The 17,799-nt window shown below is 33.5% G+C and overlaps 1 long non-coding RNA gene across 1 annotated transcript; it reads right to left on the reverse strand.

Moving 5' to 3' along the window:
* Positions 1–608: 608 nt before the first annotated feature.
* On the reverse strand, positions 609–12,978 carry LOC107160944. The gene is made up of 4 exons (XR_001505913.2): positions 12,903–12,978; positions 6,028–6,106; positions 3,303–3,470; positions 609–761 (listed from the first exon to the last, which is right to left on the reverse strand). It is a non-coding gene; the product is annotated as an uncharacterized LOC107160944 (long non-coding RNA).
* Positions 12,979–17,799: the final 4,821 nt, after the last annotated feature.

Raw genomic sequence — 17,799 nt, forward strand, 5'->3', positions numbered from 1 at the left:
GTGTGAGATGATGCTGTGCTGGGAGCCATTTGCCAAGTAGGTATGACAATTTCCTTGCCAGCGTACCCCATGTTGCTTAGTGGAAGGACTCGTGGAAATAGGACATTTTGCAGTGACATTGCATCTAAGGTGACCTTGTTCAAGGACCAGGGTGGATCCGGGTTTAGGGTGTTCCCAGTTTAGGATAATCTGGGTTTAGGGCGTTCCCGGTTTAGGACTATCCGGGTTTAGGGTGGTTCCAGGTTTAAGGTTATTCCTGCTGGGAATAGGGCGTATCCTGCTGCCAGAGTTCCCCTTGAGTTCTCACGGGATTCAGACAGTATTTTTTGGGAGACAGAAGCCCAGTGGGGGTGGATTTGGGCAGAGAACGTGGATTTCCCCAGAACATGATTGTAGACAGCTGGTGTGAGTTCGGGAATAAAGAGTTGCTGTTTGAATCTACAAGCTGTGTGGTGGCTCGTGATTTTGTGCCCAGCCAGACTGCGGCAGTGCTGGGGATTGAACCCAGGGCTTTTTGCATGCTAGGCAAGCACTCTACCAACTGAGCTATATCCCTAACCCCACATGAATTATTTTTAAAGTAAACATAGTCCTTAAAATATATATTATCTGAGTTATTTGACTCATTGTTGAAGTATCAATGACACTTTTCTGTCTTCCCTCAATATCATCATCTTCATCTTCATCACTGAAATCATCAGCTGCACTTTCAAGGAATTTGAAATTATCCAGCACAGAAGAAGAATCTTAACTCAGATTTTCTGGTTTAAAACACAAATAATCATGCTCAGTTACTCTTTTTAACCTCAACATAAAATCAACTCATGATAAGTTTTACAACTTACATTTATATTATATTATATTATGAGTCTCAAATGACATTGATTCTCATCTATTACAATTCTATGGATTTAGAAAGCAATATAAGAAGTGGCTATTCATTTAAAAGTACTTTATAATCATAACCTTTTTTTGTACCTGGGATCAAATCTGGGGACATTTAACCATTAAGTCACATTCACAGCCCTTTTTAATTTTTTTTATTTGGAGACAGAATCTTACTAAGATGCTGAGACTGGCCTTGAACTTGTGATTCTCCTGTCTCAGCCTCCTGAGTCATTGGATTTACAGTGCCAACACACCTGGCTCAATTATCTTAATAGCTAGGATTGTGCCTCAAATGGTGGTACACAATTTTAATTCTAGCAATTTGGGAGGCTGAGCAAGAAGATCACAAGTTTGAGGCCAGTCTCAAGAAGGAAGGCCCTAAGCAACTTAGCAAGAACCTGTATCAAAATAAAAAGGACTGCAGACATAGATCATGTGTATAAAAGCACTCTAATACCAAATGAACAAAAAAAGTGATAATCTACTGAAAAGAACTCCCTCTCAAGATTCACACTTACTTTGATCCTTATATCAACCTTAATGTATTTTTGAAAATATTTCTCTCATTATCTCTGCCTCCTTTTTTTCCCCCTATGTATTTCTTTCTGCAATTCTTCAATTAACTTCTTACATGAGTTTTTATAACTAAGTAACTAGTAAATATGTCATTTTTCTCTGATGCAATCTTTTGTTAAACAGCTAAGGAGGTAAAAAGCTCAAATGTACAAATAAAGTTATTGAAAACAATATACTAGTCAAATTGATATTATTGTAAGATTTGACTCTGCCAATGAATAAACCATGAGTCTTTTAGAAATGACTAAATTTTCAAATATAAGGCTTGAACATAGCTCCCTCAAAATAAATTTAGTTAACACTTTCCTAAGGGCCACAACAGAATTTTTTCTCTCTAGTTCATCAGAAAATGTTTTAGATGAGAAGGCATTTTTGGGGAGGGGGGGATGGACTATAGTCATAGTAAAGGAAAATTTTTAAAAATAGCTAAATCTTCAATTTCAAATCTGCTGAGAGCTATAATTTTGATTTTTTCCTCCTTTTCTCTGTTTCTACAGAAATCTGACAAATTCAGACTAACATCCTTTTCAGTTTAAAAGAGAGGTAAACACAAAATAGACAATGGAGACATCTCTTCTGAAAGTCATTACTGAAGGTTTTGTAAAAGTATGCATTACCATCCCTAAAAATATTTATATTACCTAAGTTAACTTAATGACTTAGGTTAATGTAAAAGGTAAAAACAAGAATAATACCTATATGATCTATGTCTACAGAGAAAAAAATCTGTACTTTCATTTGTAAATACAAGTTAATACATTCTTTTTAAAATTTATTTATTTATTTATTTATATGTGGTGCTGAGGAACCAGAACCTTTCATGTGTGATCAAGCGCTCTACCACTGAGCCACAATCCCAGCCCCAATACATTCTTAATTATTAATGAACACTTTTAAGAAATTTCCAAAGACATATTTTTATAAAATTCCTATCTTGTGTCTTTACCTAATCTTATAATTTTAGTTTATATTCCAAATAACAGGAAATATGTTCTCATTAGAAAATTTATAGCATTCAATTAAAACCATTCTACTAGCCTAAATATGGGTTAAAATGTAATACCATCGTAATTAAGACTTTCAGAGAATCTTAGGCTTTTTATTCAACTAAGAATGATTGCAGGGGCAAGGGTTGTGGCTCAGTGGTACAGTGCTCCCCTAGCATGTGTGAAGCACTGGGTTTGAGCCTCAGCACCAAATAAAAATAAATAAGTAAATAAAATAATAGTTTTTTAAAAAAGAAAAAATCATAGCAAATTTTTCCCAATAAAGAATGATTAATTTATTGAACTGTTAGTGTTCATTTAACTAGAATTATATACAACTGTATAATAATAATATGTTCAATAAGAAAAATATTTCAAATTATTAAATTTTTCAATCTAACAATATGTATATTTAAAGTAGATATTTTACATCAAAGAAAAGATGAGTTACAGAATTATTACATAAACAAATGTGGTTAAAAAGGTTTCTTCTAAAGAATTGTGAGGTATTTTTATGATTTCTGGGTCACTTATAATGAAATTCCATTCTTATAGATTACCACTGCATTTCAAATCAAAATATTCTATGAGGTTCTAATAGTAGTTGACTGAGCTTCAAGATATTAAAAAATCTTATATTAAATAAATTTCAAGCAAATAAAATAGCCTAAATATGAAATTACATTCTTGAACTAAATAGTCTCAAATGCTAACTTCAACCCCTGTGTTGCCTTCTAACCAAATGAAACTTTAACTTATTTCCAAATCCCACCTAAAAGTAATATTTTAAATTCAAAAATATTAAATATGAACTAAGTTACAACTAAAATACTTTCCAGACAAAATACTTACCCAATCATTGCTGTTTCTTTAACTTCAGCCTCTGTGCCATTTATAACTGAATCCTGATTTTTGTCATCTTCCCTGTCAGTGATATCACTTGAAAAGCCCAGCAAAGCTTGTACTCATTTAGATTTCACATCTAGAATAGTATCTGTGTAACCCACCTCCTGAAGATACCTGTGTGAAGAGGATCCTTACAATTCAGTCATACAGGAATCAGTGTTCTAAAATTTAATGTGTAAATAAAAGCAATTCTTCTAATACACTGTATACATAAGACCTAGGAGCACTATGCTAGTTAAGACTTGTCAATAATATTCCAGGTGCAGATGGAGCTGTCTCCTGCAGTACCAGCCTCTACAGTCACTTAGAAAAATCAACTCTACAATACACCATTCATTACATTTATACTACGCAGAAACTGTTTCTCAATATTTCATAGCACATTCCTTCCACAGGATCAGAGCAAGTTCACTACCAAATTCTACCAAATTACTATTTTATAACAGTGATTGCAACTTTTTTATATTTCAAATGAAAATTGTCATGGATCAACTGTTTTTTTTTAAATATATTTTTAGTTGTAGATGGACACAATACCTTCATTTAGTTTATTTAGTTTTATGTGGTGCTGGGAATCACACATGCTAGGCAAGTGCTCTACCACTGTTCTACAACCCCAGCTGCAGATCAATTGCTTGAGATCTAGAGAGAATGTTTTCAGTACATATGGCTTCCTCCACATCATATAAGAATATAGTATTTTCCCAAAAGTCACTTCTGTAGAACAGAAAAATCTATGCTTAAATAACTCAAAAATAAAAAATAAACCACAATTAAATTGTGGGATAGAGGGTATGTATGTGAATTCGTGCATGTTGCAGAAAGGCAGCAGCACAGAAAAAAATAGCACAGGCTTTACAGTGAGAGTTAGACCTAGGTCTTACATCTATTTCTGTCACTTATTTGCCCTATAACTTTAATTTTCCCAAACCTGAGTTTTCTTTCCTTAAAAACAGACACAACTAATAGTTCTCTGGCATACAGACAGCACTTGAATACCTATTTTTTTTAAATTCTTTTTAGTTGTAGTTGGACACAACACTTTTATTTTATTTGTTTATTTTTTCTTAATGTGGTGCTGAGGATGGAACCCAGGTCTCACATGTGCTAGGCGAACTTTCTACCGCTGAGCCACAACCCCAGCCCTTGATTACCTATTTAACACCAAAGTTAATCAAAAAAGACCAAATGGCAGGGGCAGGACCATGGAAAGGGCAAATGCCATTAATAAACAATAGAAAAATATTAGGCATTAATATATGTTGATATGGAGTCTACTGGACAAAAGAAAACAAAGGTTGACAAGATAGTTTATTTGTTCAGTTTATTTGAAGATTTGGTTTCAAAAGTTATTAGAGCAGAAAGATCTCACAAAGACATGTGATCAAAGTGTATCTTACCAAACCAAGATGCTCATTTTTCAACCCTAATGAATATATATATATATAGAAAGTTTTGATTAAAATAATAAACTTCAAATTTTCCTGAATTTAATCAGTTGTCCTTACAGACTACTACAAAAATGTATTTTTCTATTTTTAGCAATAATATTTGATGTGTACCTCACTTTGGCAACAAAACCACATAGCCATAAGTAAACAGGATAATACTTACTTTGTAACTCATAAAATATCACCCTTTTCTAAGACGATTATAGGTCTTCTTAAGGTTTTAAAATATATCTTGGATACATCATTATTAAATCACTTTAAAAAATCAGCATTTTAAGAAAAATTGCCTATTTTAAAAATCAAAATACCTAAGTCATACTTCAGACCAAAGTGAGGACACTAATAAAAATTCACTTAAATATTAGTAAGGATTCATTGTTTTCTAATTTTGTCTAAATAAACAATAAATATGAAGAGATGTTGTAACATTATCTTCCTTAAGTCAAAAGGAATAGCTAGCATTCATTCATTTTGGAAGCAAACCCAAAAGTCTCAAACAGGCAGCATATTTCATTTTACCTTGGCATAAAATTTGAATACCAGTTTCAAAGGTGGTATACAAGGACCAAGCACTGAGATGGTGTAGTCTACTACTTGATGCCAAAACCTTAACTGAACTGTTTCCTCTGTATAGTCTCAGATACACATTATACAGGAGAAAGCTTATGCTATGCAGAATTTTCAAAATCTCAGAATTTAATCTCAACAAATTACTTAAAAATTTTTTAAATTAACCAAAAAATACATGCAAATACTTATTAGACCTATATTGAAATATATGTACATGCTTGCACAGATGATGCAGTAAGAAAAATAAGGACAAATAATTCTTTAAATTATATAAAATCTATTCCAAGGGAAGAGTGCTGTGGTACATGCCTGTAATTGCAGTAACTCAGGACAATGAGGCAGGAGGATCAAAAGTTTGAGGCCAGTCTACAATTTAGCAAGAACCTGTCTCAAAATAAAAAAGGGCTAGGAATGTAGCTCAGTGCTAATGAATCCCTGGGTTCAATTCCCCAGTACCACAAAACAAAAACAAAAAGGGGAAAAGTGTTTAATATGAAAATTAAACAGCAATTCAATTAAGCTTTTTCAAAGCAGTAATAAAATAAGAAATAAACTTATTCTTTTGAATTGAAAATATAAAAGGAAAAAATCTCATGAAAATAATGTTTCTCATCCTCGACTATTGATAAGATTGGCCACGAGATACTTACTGTCTGAGTAGTTGTCGACCTTGCTTCCACATTAACTGGCTGTTCTGTTGTGGCTGCACCTCTGTTTCATTACCTTCATCTGAAATACATTGTCATAATAAAACTGACTTGTTTTACATATTAGAGGGCATCTCAATTAATAAGTATCCAGTAAACATTTATGTATGTTTAGGACAATTAAAATGTTTTTAACTGGGTGTGGTGGTGCATGCCTGTAATCCCAGTGGCTCAGGAGGCTGAGGCAGGAGGATCACAAATTCAAAGCCAGCCTCAGCAACAGTGAGGCACTAAGCAACTCAATGAGACCCTGTCTTTAAATAAAATACAAAACAGGGCTGGGGATTTTGCTCAGTGGTTGAGTGCCCCTGAATTCAATCCCCAGTACACCCACTCCAAAAGAGTTTTTAATTCGAATTTCCATAACAAAACTCTAACACATATTAATTAATGCTACTGGATTCCCTTTAGAGTAGTAGAATATAAAGACATTTTCACTTATAGCTAGCCTGAGAATTTTGCTCTAGAACCAAGACCAATCCAATCAAGTCATACAGAGTGAGAGTCAAATATAAGTATTAGGTATCACATTACAACCAGAACAAAATATTTAGAAATGAGACCAAAAATCTAATTTTATAAAGAGCAGATATACTAAGAAATAACCTCAATCCAAATATGTTTCCTTTGCAAGTTATTAAATGAAAATTTCAAGTATTCTTTCAAAGACATTCTTTGAATTTTAAACCTCTTTTAATTTCTAAAGCTTAAATTCATCATTATGTACAAGCTGAATCCTTTCAGAAGAATTAATAAAAATAATTTCTCTATGAGAAACCTAAACTAAAAAGTTCCACACCAGACAATGGTTCAACTTTCACAATATTAAAAAAATCATATATTATTTTTATCAGTCCTTCATCAAATGAAGAAATTGCTGGTCTTTATAAAATCTTTTTCAAGAGGAGACACAGGAGGGAACAAGAAATTGTTTCATATTTTCTAAAATTAAGCATTTAGTGCATAATTATTGTGTTCCCAAATGTATGTTAAAATACATATACATTATCTATCTTTATTTATTTATTTATTTATTTATTTATTTATTTGTTTGTTTGTTTGTTTATTGGTACTGGGGATTGAATCCAGGGGTACTCTACCACTGAGCTATGTCCCCAGCCCCTTTTATTTTTAAATTTTTGGACAGGGTCTTGCTATGTTGCTGGGGCTGGCCCCAAATTTGCACTCCTCCTGCCTCAGTCTCTTGAGTAGCTGGGAATATAAGCATGTGCAACTAGCCCAGCTCCTTCTCTTTCAATTCTTACAAATTAAAAAAAAATCATGTTTATCCCTATGTTAAAGATGAAAAGCTAAGTTTTAGAGAATAATTTTCAGGTTCCTTGGAAACACAGTTGTAAGTGTAAAAAATCCTTCCTGACTCCCTCTAGAGACCCAGCACTTTCCTCCATGTATTATTACAACAATGATAAAAAACTGGAGAAATGTGAATAAAAGTAAGAATCATATCTTGTGTTTTGTTTTCTCCTAAAATAAATCAGGAGAATTCTGTAGAATTTTAAAGAAATAGTAACAGAGTGGACTGGAGGTGAGTGTGGAGGAAAGAAATTAATTTAACTCCAAAAGAAAGATTACTTTGGGATAACTTCAAAGAGGATATACTGCCAAACTCTGTGTGTGTGTGTGTGTGTGTGTGTGTGTGTGTTTTGCAGGGGAGGGCAAAAATAATGTCCCAATACTTTATGAAAAATGATATGGGAGTAGGGGGAATGCTGGAAAATGATATTAGACTAATTATATTGTTATATTGTGAGCATGTATAAATATGTAACAACAAATTCCCATCATTATGTACAAATACAATGCACCAACTAAAAATGTGGAAATAAAAAAATTACATTGTTCTATGAATTTTGCAATTCAGGAACTACTCGTAACATAATTATGTTACAATTTATACACTTCAGTCTACTGAATAACCTGTACTTGCCAAGTAAGAGCATATACACTGACACTTTAAGAATTTAAAATTTTCAGATGTGAAAAGAAATGTTGAGGTCATTTAGTCTCCCATCAGAAGAGGCCTAAATCCTTTCTATGCCATCCTCAGATATACTCAACTGACTACTTTGGCAGCTAATGATGTTGTGTAAGTATGGTACATAAACTCAATAAGAACAAGGAATGAACAACTGATAGCCAACCAACATGGATGAATCTCAAATGCATTATGTGAAGTGAGTTAAACCAGATCAAAAAAAGGCTATATTCTGGGCTAGGGATTTTGCTCAGTGGTAGAGTGCATGAGATCCAGGGTTCAATCCCCAGCAACCCCCCCCCCAAAAAAAGGCTATATTCTATAAGATTCTTAAATTCATGATTCTGGAAAAGGCCAAAGTATAAAAATGGAAAATAGTTTAGTGGTTGCCAGTAGATTAGTGGGGAAGGAAGGGTTGACTACAAACAATAATAGCTATAAGACTATGTGTTTGTGAAAACACTAAGGATGATAAATTTTACTGTACAGAAATTATCCCTTAAAAATTATGCCTTAATAAAAACTAAGTTAAGACCAGTCAAAAAATAATGCACTAATATCCTCTTAAAAGACAAATTACTCTTATTCTTACATGGTAGGCCAAGCTGTAGTCCTTTCTAGTAAGTAATTATCAACTATCAGATTCATTTTTGCCTTAAAAAATTAAAAAGAAGCTTTATATTAAAGTAAGGATTTTAAGGTAGCTCTGGCACAATAAAGAACATCTATAATCCTGGTGACTCAGGAGGCTAAGTCAGAAGGACCAGAAGTTCAAGGCCAATCTCAGTAAGTTAGTGAGATCCTGTCTCAAAACAAAACAAAAATGACTGGAAACATAGCTCAGTGGTAATGTACACATGGGTTCAATCTCCAGTACCAAAAGAAATCAATAAATAAAGTAGCTAGTAGTTTAATTTCTTGATGATATGACTTCTACATCCAGTATAGTTTCTGTAACAGGGACTGCATTGACCTCCCCCCCCCACCCCCCAAAACAAAACAGATGAGCACACACCTATAATTTCCACTGAGCTGGGCACAGTGGCACACACCTATAATTTCAACAACTAAGGTAGTAGAATCACAAGTTTGAGATCAGCCTCAGAAATTTAGTGGGTCCTTAGCAAAGCCTTGTCTCTAAAAAAACAATGAAAATGGATCAGGATGTGACTCTGGTTAAAGATCCATGGGTTTAATCCCTAGCACAAATAAACGAACAAAAACAAATGAAACAATGTTTTCCAAAAGATAGTGATCCTTGAGAGAAGGCAAGCAAAGGGATGAACCTTATGACTGTCCCAGCTACTGCCTTGATAAAAGAGTTTCTAGGAGTTTCTAGCTTTTAACACAGGGAGAAAAAACAAAGACAATATCTGAAGAAATAATGACCAAAAAGTTCCAGATTTCATAAAAACTATAAACCCACTGGTCAAAGAAACTCATTAAACCCCAAGCTTAAGAAACACTGTGGAGAGAAATAACCACAGTACATCATAGTAAACATTTTTATATCATAATAAATATTTTTATTTTATTTTACAGAACATCATAATAAACTTTTTTTGGCTACATATGGTGGCACATGCCTATAATCCCAGGTACTTGGAAGGCCAAGGCAGGAGGATCCTAAATTCAAGGCCAGCCTCAGCAACTTTGTGATACCCTTTCTTAAAATAAAAGGGCTGGGATGTTGTTCAATGGTACAGGATTTCCCTAGCATATGCAAGGCCCTGGGTTTATTCCTCAGTTAAAAAAAAAGAAACAAAGAAATTTGTTTAGAACCAATGAGAAAGAGAAAATCTTAAAAGCAGCCAAAATAACGGGGTACATTATATACAGAGGAACAAAGATAAGCATAATAGCAGACATCTTATTAGAAACAATGATAGCAAGATAAAACTTTTATCAGATATACAAAAGCTGATAAAACTTATTACCAGCATCCCATATTACAAAATATGTTAAAAGAAGTCTTAAAGGGAGGAGAAAAATGATACCAGATGGAAATACAGTTCTATACAAAGGCATTATGAGTACTAGAGATATGATTTTCATATTATTATTTAAATTTCTTTAAAGAAAAAATGACTTTTGCAACAAAACAACAACTTAACCAAACCTTAGGTTTTTTCAATGCTACTAACTCCTAGTGAATTTGTCTTCCTCTTCACAAACAGTATTATAAACCTTCTCTGCTTTTCTTAAAAGTCTGATGAACTCTTTGTAGATAATGTCTCGTACATAAAGCTATCAAGAGGACATTCCCTCAAATACCCACCACCAAAGTGAAACTCAAACTTACAATCTGTTACCTGACTTTCTACATTTCTCTCTAGATAATAACAAGAAATATGTTCTTCCTCCAATATGACTGCCATTATGTTCAGAATCCAATTCCAGTCATTTCTTCCAGATACCTTCCTAATCTGAGTATATCTACTCTTTCCCTTTTATTGGCTCCTTATTTATGAACCCTGCCCCAACCACCTACGCACAGTCTCTCTGACCCCAGGTTATCTTTTAGCTGTTGTCCTTCAGTCCTTCCTCACTTTCATAAGCTAAGCATCTAAAACGCTGAATGCATTTGGTTTTCATTTTATACTGACATCTTTGATTCTGCCATCACCTGTTTCTTAACTGCTTCCAATTATGTTCTCAGTGACCCAATGAATGACCTGTGTGCCACTAATCTGACAGATACTCTTTAGCCCTCTAGAAATTAATTCATCACCAGTGACGAACATTCCTTCCTTTGGAAGTCTTTCTTCTGTTAGTTTCTACTCTCTTGGTCTTCCTTCTGACATTAAAGTAGTCCTTATCAGTTTTCTTTTCAGGTAGACCTGGATTCAGCCCTACACTTCATCATTTAATGGAAATTTGGAAAATGTGTCCACTTCTGTGAGTTAAAATTACACATATGTGACATCAGAACAATATTTTATTTACTGAATAAATATTTTAAGAATTATAGTTTTTACTTGGAATGTAACCACTATTTGACCCAGTTATTTTATTCCTCAAATCAGCATACTATAGTGATGTGGCCACATCAATGTTTATAAGAGCTCAATTCACAATATCTAAGCTATGGAACCAATCCAGGTACCGTTAAATAGATGAAAGGATAAAGAAAATGTGGTATGTATATACAGTGGAATATTACTCAGGTATAAAGAAGAATGAAAGTATGGCATTTGCAGGTAAATGGATAGAACTAGAAGCTATCATGCTAAGCGAAATAAGCCAATCCCTCCAAAAACAAAGGTTGAACATTCTGATATGTAGATGCTGACTCACAAGGAGGGGGTTTTGGTGGAGGTTAACCAGACTGGGAACAGGGAGGGGGGGGGAAATGGGGAGAAGGGAGGGGAGATGGGAATGAGAAAAACAGCAGAATGAATCAGAAATAACTTTCCTATGTTCATATATGCATACACGACAAGTGCAACTCCACATCATGTACAACCACAAGAATGGGAATTTATACTCCACATATGTATGATAAGTCAAAATACATTCTACTATCATGTATAACTAAAAATAATAATAACATAATTATAGTTTCTAAAGCTCCTAGCATAGGTACAAATTTCAGCAAGTGATATAAATTACAGTTTTCAGTACTTGAAATATGAAGAAAAAATCCTTAAATATTTGAGGAATTTCATCTAAAATCATGCCAAAAATTCACCTATGTGATAACTTCTGAACAGGTTTTCTCACTTTCCCTTATATCTACTAATAAGTGAATTATATCTATATTGTTTACAAGTGCTACTTTCTATTATTTGGTGGGTAAAGAGAAAGGTAGGGGAAAGAAATAGAAGAAATAATATAAAAAGATAAATATTTCACCTGTTAAAACATGTTCTGCTTATAGGAAAGAATTTTCTGTGCATGAGAAAGGCCAAAACAGTGTGAAACTGAGCAGTCAGTGTGGGAGCTGCCTGCCCATAAGCTGAGTATTCCCTCTCAGCCTTCAGTAAAGGGGGTGTGGGACTGGAATTACACACCTGCGCTGTACATAAATGACCTTCAAAGCAAATGATCTTCACGAACTTCAGCTGGTGAATAAATTTGCCTCAGCTCTGGACTTGAGCGTTACCCAATGGGACTGGGCAACTCCCTTAAAACCTTATACCCTGCCTTATTCAATGTAGAATATTCTATTGAAAGTCCTTTGTTGGCTTTTCCCTATAAATAAAGCGATTCCAGGTGCACTGGCTCTCTTGCTTTCCAGAGCAGAAGAGGACCCTTGAGGTGGCAGAGCCATGCTGCCCCCCACCCCACGGCCACTCCTTTCTGAAAATCTGTGTCTATGTGGTCTTTTCACCTCCAGCCCAAACCACACAGAGTGATCTGGCCTCCATCCCCTACGAAGGTGCTAAATCAGGTTTAAAGGATTAGGAATTCCCCTGTGCTTTGAAAAAGAAATATCTTACCTTCATAGTTCCTACTCTTTCTCAGGGTTTCAAGGGCATCATGTACTTTGTACTGTGCATCTCAAATTTTCCATTAATACTAGAAGGACCCAGAAAGACAAGGTTATGTTGGTGCATGTTACCCCATGAAGCCTGAAACTTTCCAATAAGTGTAGAACATAAGCAGAAAATGGGGAACTAAAAGGAAGAGGAAGAAGGAAAAGGAAGGAAGGTGGGGGAAAATTATCTACAGGATACAAAATGATTAGTGCCAACAGATTAGCAGATCAGAAAAACATGCAGATGATTAGAAATTGAATTAAATTTATAAATGTTGTTGCTACAAAATATTAGTCATTAACTTCTTTTTATTACTTAAGCTTCCTTTAAAACTAACTTACCAGAATCATAGCTTGGAGGCTTCATATCTCCTTGATTCAATTCTGTTCCATATTTCAACTTGTAGTATTTGGTTCTAACAAAGAAATGAGAAAAATATCAATCATCTTGAAACACATTTAAATGAACTTTATGTTGTAAAACAGGAGCAGTTTATGTGGTAGTCCTGGCTTAACACTCCTAGAATTTTCAAGGCTTAAGGTCTTCCATGGTGTTAAAGTAATTATCACAAAAACACTTGCCTTTTTTTGTTGTTATAACATCAGTGTCATCATAACTAATGAATAACACTAGGAATCATGAATCTTCCTGTAATTTCAAATCAACCACCTAACATTCTAGTTTCTACAGTATTCAATTTTTCTTAATGACTCAAAATTAGACTTTACTATAAATCAAAAGCAATAAAAAGGGGGGGGTGGACTATGAAATAAATGTGTTAAGATTAACTTTTCCCAAAATTGAGTTTTGTTCTGTTTTTAAAATAAATATAGTAGTTTATATTATTTACAATTTGCCATGTATATTTATGGTGAACCATTTAAAGTATTAAATCATCAGTATTGAATAAAATATTCTAGTAGTAATGAAAAAAAATTTCTTAGTCAAGATATCCTTTGTCTTTTATTTAGATCTGTCAATGAAAAGGCTGTGTCCTTCTAAAAGTTAACAAAATGTCATTATTTCTGGTTACTGAGATTTAACCATCTGAATTGCCCATGTCAGATTTAACCACGAGATTAGAAAAATAATCCAGATACAGAGAAATTTTTGAAAGGATAATTTTAAAAAGGCCATATCTGATTAATGCATTTATGTATTTTGATTTATTTTCTCCCCAAAATACTGAAGCCAGTGATAAATACTCATTGCTTTAAGACTGAGATAATAATAAAACAACAATAATTTTAAAAACCAAATGCAATACTATAGAAGGAAGAAAAAGAAAATGGTCAAATAGTATTTTTTTCTTTATAAAAATCATATCAAATAAATTAGACTTCAAGCCAAAGTTAATAAAAAAAAGAGATAAAGACAGACATTGCATACTCCTTAAGGGAACCATACATCAGCAAGACATAACAATTATAAATATATATGTCCCAAACAATGGAGCATCTACGTTCATCAAACAAACTCTTCTCAAGTTCAAATAAACCACAACACAATAATTCTGGGTAACTTTAACACACCTCTCACCACTGCCTAGATCTTCCAAACAAAAGCTGAACAAAGAAACTATAAAACTCAATAATACAATCAATAACTTAGACTTAACTGACATATATAGAATATTTCATTCAACAAGCAAATACACTTTCTTCTCAGCAGCACATGGATCCTTCTCTAAAATACACCCTGTTATTCCACAAGCAACTCTTAGCAAATACAAAAAAGTAAAGATACTAACCTGCATTCTATCAGATCATAATGGAATGAAATTAGAAATTAATGATAAAAAATAAAAGCTACTACAACACCTGGAGACTAAATAATATGCTATTGAATGAGCAATGGGTTGCAAAAGACATCAAAGAGAATATTAAAAAATTCTTAGAGGTAAATGAGAACACTAATACAACATATTGAAAAATCTGGGACACTATGAAGGCAGTACTAAGAGGAAAGTTCATTGCATGAAGTTCATTCCTTAGAAGAAGAAAAAGTCAAATAAATGAACTAACGTTACATCTTAAAGCCCTAGAAAAAAATATAACAAATAAACACCAAAAGCAATAGAAGACAAGAAATAATTAAAATCAGAGCTGAAATCAATGAAATTGAAACAAAATAAATAATTTAAAAAATGACAAAGCAAAAAGTTGTTTCTTTGAAAAAATAAATAAATTGATAAACCGTTAGCTATGCTAAAAAAGAGAGGGAGAAAACTCAAATTACATCTGTGATGAAAAAGAAAAAATGATCATATAATTCTTATCTTTAAGTGTATTGATGTGATTAATTACATTTATTGATTTATTGATGGACAATACAGGAAGTAATTTCCAATTTGACTATATTATTATTATTTATTGACGGACACTACAGTACAGAATACAGAAGATAATCAGAAATTATTATGAAAATTTGTACTCCAATAAAACAGAAAATATCAAAGGCATTGACAAAAATCTAGAGTCATATGATGAATGTGGATGATATACACAATTTAAACAGATCAATTTCAAGCAATGAAATAGAAGACACCATCAGAAGCCTACCAACAAAGAAAAGCCCAGGACAGGATGGATACACGGCTGAGTTGTACAAAACTTTAAAATAAGAACTAATACCAATACTCCTCAAATTATTTCATGAAATAGAAAAAAAATGAACACTTCCAAACACATTTATGAGGCCAATATCATCCTGATTCTAAAACCAGACAAAGACACATCAAAGAAAGAAAACTTCAGACCAATATCTCTAATGAACATAGATGCTAAAATTCTGGCAAATTGAAACAAAAACATATCAAAAGATAGTACACCACAATCAAGTGGGGTTCATCCTGGGGATGCAAGGATGGATCAACATATGGAAATCAATAAATGTAATTCATCACATCAATAGACTTAAAGATAAGAACCATATGATCATCTCAATAGATTTAGAAAAAGTATTTGACAAATACAGCACCCCCATGTTCAAAACACTAGAAAAACTAGAGATATCAAGAACATACCTCAACATTGTAAAAGCTATCTACACTAAGCTCCAGTCCAACATCATTCTAAATGGAAAGAAATTGAAAGCATTCCCTCTAAAAACTGGAACAAGACAGGGATGCCCTCTTTCATCACTTCTATTCAACATAGTTCTTGAAACTCTAGCCAGTGCAATTAGACAAAAGAAATTAAAGGGATAAACATTGGAAAAGAAGAACTCAAAAACTATCACTGACAACATGATTCTGTATCTAGAGGATCCAAAAAACTCTACCATAAAACTTATAGAGCTAATAAATGAATTCAGCAAAGTAACAGGATGTACAATCAACACACATAAGTCAAAGGCATTTCTGTACATCAGTGACAAATCCTCTGAAAGAGAAACTAGGAAAACCAGCTCATTTACAATAACCTAAAAAAAATTAAATAAAATGCTTGAGAATCAATGAAAGAGGTGAAAGACCTCTACAATGAAAACTATAGAACACTAAAGGAAGAAATTAAAGAAGACCTTAGAAGATGGAAAGATCTCCTTTGTTCTTGGATAGGCAGAATTAATGCTGTCAAAATCACCATACTACCAAAAGCACTATACAGATTTAAGGCAATCCTAATCAAAATATGAAAGACATTCCTCACAGAAATAGAAAAAACAATCATGAAATTCATCTGGAAAAATAAGAGACCCAGAATAGCTAAAGCAATCCTTAGCAGAAAGAGTGAAGCAGGTCGCATCACTATACCAGTTCTTAAACTATACTACAGAGCAATAATAACAAAAACTGCATTGTATTGGCACCAAAACAGACTTGTAGACCAATGGTATGGAATAGAGAACACAGAGACAAACCCACATAATTATAGTTATTTTATATTAGACAAAGGTTCCAAAAACATATATGTTGGAGAAAAGATTGCCTATTCAACAAATGGTGCTGGGAAAAATGGAATTTCATATGAAACAAAATAAAATTAAACCCCTATCTTTCACCATGCATAAAACTCAACTCAATGTGGATCAAGGACCTAGGAATTAAACTAGAGACACTGCATCTATTAGAAGAAAAAGTAGGTTGAAATCTACATCACGTCAGATTAGGCCCCAACTTCCATAATAAGACCCCTATAGCACAAGAAATAAAATCAAGAATCAATAAATGGGATGAATTCAAACTCAAAAGCATCTTCTCAGCAAAAGAAACAATCAGTGAGGGGAATAGAGAGCCTACAGAATGAGAGCAAATTTTTACCACATGCACATCAGATAGAGCACTAATCTCCAGGATATATAAAGAACTCAAAAATCTTAACAGCAAAAAACCAAGAAAACCCAATTAACGTATAGGCCAAGGAACTGAAGAGACATTTTGCAGAAGAGAATATACAATCAATCGACAAATATATGAAAAGATGTTCAACATCTCTATCAATTAGAGAAATGCAAATAAAAACTAAGATTTCAACTCAATCCAGTCAATATGGTAGTTATTTAAGAATAAAAAGAACAATAAGTGTTGGCAAGGATGTGGGGGAAAAGGCACACTTATACATTGCTGGTGGGACTGCAAATTGGTACAGCCAATATGGAAAGGCGTATGGAGATTCCTTGGAAAACTGGGAATGGAATCACCATTTGACCCAGTTATCCCACTCTTTGGTTTATACCCAAAGGACTTAAAAACAGCATACTTCAAGGACACAGCCACATCAATGTTTATAGCAGCTCAATTAACAATAGCAAAATTGGGGAACCAACCTAGATACCCTACAGTAGATGAACTGATAAAGAAACTGTGGTATATATACACAGTGGAATATTACTCAACATTAAAAAAGAATAAAATCATGGTATTTGCAGGTAAATGGATGGAGTTTGAGAATATTATGCCAAGTAAGCCAATCCCCCAAATACAAATGCCAAATGTTTTCTCTGACAGGAGGAGGCTGATCCATAATGGGGATGGGGGAAGGAGCATGGGAGGAATGGAGGAACTTTAAATAGGACAAAGGGAATGGAGGGGAAGTCAGGGGGTGTAGGGGTAGGAAAGATGGTAGAATGAAATGGACATCATTACCCTAAGTACTGTATGAAGACACAAATGGTGTGATTCTACTTTCTGTACAACCAGAAACATGAAAAATTGTGCTCTATATGTGTAATATAAACTGAAATGCATTCTGCTGTCATGTATAACAAATTAGAATAAATAATTTGAAAAAATAATTG

The sequence above is a fragment of the Marmota marmota genome, unplaced genomic scaffold (assembly GCF_001458135.2).
Source record: "Marmota marmota marmota unplaced genomic scaffold, marMar, whole genome shotgun sequence".
Lineage (NCBI taxonomy): Eukaryota > Metazoa > Chordata > Mammalia > Rodentia > Sciuridae > Marmota > Marmota marmota.